The following is a 3,947-nucleotide window of genomic DNA, read 5'->3' on the forward strand; positions in this document are numbered from 1 at the left end:
CCACCCGCCTCTCTGCTTCCATCCAATCAGAGTCAAGCAGCTGTTGTTAGGTTCGGGTGGGGGATCCAAGAGAAAAGGAAACCGAACAAACAAAAGGCAAGGAATGGGAGGAGGGACAGAGAGACCAAGTGAGAGGAAAGCACAAACAAAGCAAAGGAAGGAAAGAGAAAGTGCACAGCTGTTCTCGGCTAGTTTCTGTCCATGACGGGGCTTCCCGTTAGTCAGGAAACAGAAAGAGGTGGGAGAAGACTCCAAATGACAAAAAAGGTGTCACCTACAACTAAAACCGAGCCTTCTGTTAAACATTGAAAACATTTCCAGTTAATATGAGTCACATGGGTGAGATTGTGATTAATGAATTCTACAGAGAACTCAATAATCAGTTCTTATCGATCTAATGAGGCAGAAACACAAAGCAGACAGCATACTACGTATACTACTACTAATAAAACATCATTTTATTAAGCATCTTTAAATCGGCTACATTTGGCATAAAAGTTAACGTTAAAAGTAAAACATTGTGCATCGGATTCCAGTTTGCATTTCTAGCGTGATGCATCGTTTTGGTCATATTAAATTGATAAAAAAAATTATTTATATGTCATTATTGGAAGATGCGCTATACTTTTATTATTTAAAAAGTAAACAATCATTTTTGACAATTTTTTTGTTTTTATGACAACACTACGGAGACCGAGGCGTGTCCTGAGAGTCACATACAATACAGATTAACATGGCAGAGGTAGAGCTGCATCTTCCACGAGACAGAATTAGAAAAGATTGTATTGTTTTATTTATTTATTTTTTCTTTTTTGCACTACAAAGGCCTGTTTGTGAAAGGACCATGTTTTAGAAGTCAGAAGACACTTAAGTTAATTATATTTAATTTGTTGTCTATGAAATATCTGTACCTTATTGATTAGCATAGCATCATAAGTTTCCATTGCACCATATATGAATCGTATCATATCACATCCGTAACCCAGCCATTAGGGGGGCACAAGCCAGTGTACTCTTAGTGCCGGTCCCAAGCCCGGGTAAATGGGGAGGGTTGCGTTAGGAAGGGCATCCAGCGTAAAACATGTGCCAAATCAAATATGCGGATCACAAATGAGAATTTCATACCGGATCGGTCGAGGCCCGGGTTAACAACGACCGCCACAGGTATCGTTAGCCGACAGGGTACCGGTGGAAATTGGGCTACTGTTGGCCGAAGGAGGAGAAGGAGAGGAGGAAGGCGTCTACAGAGACGGCAGGAAAAGGAGCAGTGTAGGAGAGTAGAGGTTCGGGTTGGTACTTTAAATGTTGGTACTATGACGGGTAAAGGGAGAGAAATAGCTGATATGATGGAGAGGAGAAAGGTAGGTGTGTTGTGTGTTCAGGAGACCAAGTGGAAAGGGAGTAAGGCCAGGAACATTGGAGGTGGGTTTAAACTGTTTTATCATGGTGTGGATGGGAAGAGAAATAGTGTAGGGGTGATTCTGAAGGAAGCATACAGTAAGAGTGTAGTGGAGGTGAAGAGAGTTTCTGATAGGGTGATGATCGTGAAGGTGGAAGTTGAAGGGATGATGATAAATGTCATCAGTGCCTATGCTCCACAAGTTGGCTGTGAGATGGAGGAGAAAGAAAGATTCTGAAGTGAATTAGATGAAGTGGTAGATGGTGTACCTAGGAAAGAACGATTGGTGATTGGGGCAGACTTTAATGGGCATGTAGGTGAAGGGAACAGAGGTGATGAGGAGGTGATGGTTAGGTATGTTTTTAAGGAGAGGAATGTGGAAGGGCAGATGGTGGTAGATTTTGCTAAAAGGATGGAAATGGCAGTGGTGAACACGTATTTTAAGAAGAAGGAGGATCATAGGGTGACGTATAAGAGTGGAGGAAGGTGCACACAGGTGGATTATCTTCTGTGTAGGAGATGCAACCTGAAGGAGATTGGAGACTGTAAGGTGTTGGCGGGGGACAGTGTAGCTAGACAGCATCGGATGGTGGTCTGTAGGATGGTTTTGGAGGCGAAGAAGAAGAGGAGGAAAGTAAGGTTTGAAAGAAGAATAAGATGGTGGAAACTGAAGGAGGAAGAGTGTAGTGTGAGGTTCAGGGAAGAGGTCAGACAGGGGCTTGGTGGTGGTGAAGAGGTGCCGGATGATTGGGCAACTACTGCAGGAGTGATGAGGGAGGCAGCTAGAAAAGTACTTGGTGTGTCATCTGGAAATAGAAAGCAAGACAAGGAGACGTGGTGGTGGAATGAGGAAGTGCAGAAGAGCATTAGGGGAAAGAGGTTGGCAAAACAGAAGTGGGATCGACAGAGTGATGAGAAAAGTAGGCAGGAGTACAAGGAGATGCGGCAGCAGGTTAAAAGGGATGTGGCGAAAGCCAAGGAAAGGCATATGAGGAACTGTATAAGAGGTTGGACACTAAGGAAGGAGAAAAGGATTTATACCGATTGGCCAAGCAGAGGGACCGAGCTGGGAAGGATGTACTGCAAGTTAGAGCAATAAAGGATGGAGAGGGAAATGTGTTGACTAGTGAGGAGAGTGTGTTGAGAAGATGGAGGGAATATTTTGAGCAGCTGATAAATGAGGAAAATCAGAGAGAGAGAAGGTTGGAGGATGTGGAGTTGGTGAAGCAGGATGTAGATAGGATTAGTAAGGAGGAAGTGAGAGCAGCGATTAAGAGGATGCAGAATGGAAAGTCGGTTGGGCCAGATGACATACCGGTAGAAGCGTGGAGATGTTTAGGAGAGATGGCAGTGGAGTTTTTAACCAGATTGTTTAACAGGATTCTGGAAGGGGAGAGGATGCCTGAGGAATGGAGAAGGAGTGTGCTGGTACCGATCTTTAAGCATAAGGGAGATGTGCAGACCTGCAGTAACTACAGTGGAATTAAGTTGATCAGTCACACCATGAAGTTATGGGAAAGAGTAGTGGAAGCCAGGCTGAGAGAAGAGGTGACCATCTGTGAGCAACAGTATGGTTTCATGCCGAGGAAGAGCACCACAGACGCCTTATTTGCTTTGAGGATGTTGATGGAGAAGTATAGAGAAGGACAGAAGGAGCTGCATTGTGTATTTGTGGATTTAGAGAAAGCGTACGACAGGGTGCCGAGAGAGGAGTTGTGGTATTGTATGAGGAAGTCAGGTGTGTCAGAGAAGTATGTGAGGGTGGTGCAGGACATGTATGAGGACAGTGTGACGGCAGTAAAGTGTGCAGTAGGTACGACAGACTGGTTCAGGGTAAAGGTTGGACTGCATCAAGGATCGGCCCTGAGCCCTTTCCTGTTTGCAGTGGTGATAGACAGGTTGACGGACGAGGTCAGACAGGAGTCTCCCTGGACTATGATGTTTGCAGATGATATTGTGATTTGTGGTGAGAGTAGAGAGCAGGTTGAGAAGAGCCTGGAGAGGTGGAGATATGCGCTGGAGAGAAGGGGAATGAAAGTCAGTAGGAGTAAGACAGAGTACATGTGTGTGAATGAGAGGGAGGGCAGTGGAGTGATGCGGTTGCAGGGAGAAGAGGTGGAGAAGGTGGAGGAGTTCAGGTACCTGGGGTCAACAGTGCAAAGTAATGGAGAGTGTGTTAGGGAAGTAAAGAAAAGAGTGCAGGCAGGGTGGAGTGGGTGGAGAAGAGTGACAGGAGTGATTTGTGATAGAAGAGTATCTGCAAGAATGAAAGGGAAAGTTTATAGGATTGTGGTGAGACCTGCGATGTTGTATGGATTAGAGACAGTGGCATTGAGTAAAAGACAGGAGGTGGAGCTGGAGGTAGCAGAGCTGAAGACGTTGAGGTTTTCGTTGGGAGTGACGAGGATGGACAAGATTAGAAATTAGTTTATTAGAGGGACAGCACATGTAGGATGTTTTGGTGACAAGGTGAGGGAGGCGAGATTGAGATGGTTTGGACATGTGCAGAGAAGGGACATGAATTATATTGGTAGAAAAATGCTGAAGA

The 3,947-nt window shown here is 45.0% G+C and overlaps 1 protein-coding gene across 1 annotated transcript in view; it reads right to left on the reverse strand.

Moving 5' to 3' along the window:
• ip6k2b (inositol hexakisphosphate kinase 2b) overlaps positions 1–201 on the reverse strand; it is an 8,524-nt gene extending 8,323 nt beyond the window's left edge. The window contains exon 1 of the mRNA XM_083563556.1: positions 1–201. This exon is cut by the window's left edge and continues 519 nt beyond it. The gene's annotated coding sequence lies outside the window, so the exon portion shown is untranslated.
• Between the last annotated feature and the right edge of the window lie 3,746 nt (positions 202–3,947).

The sequence above is a fragment of the Silurus aristotelis genome (assembly GCF_946808225.1).
Source record: "Silurus aristotelis genome assembly, chromosome: 2".
In the NCBI taxonomy this organism is placed as follows: Eukaryota; Metazoa; Chordata; class Actinopteri; order Siluriformes; family Siluridae; genus Silurus; species Silurus aristotelis.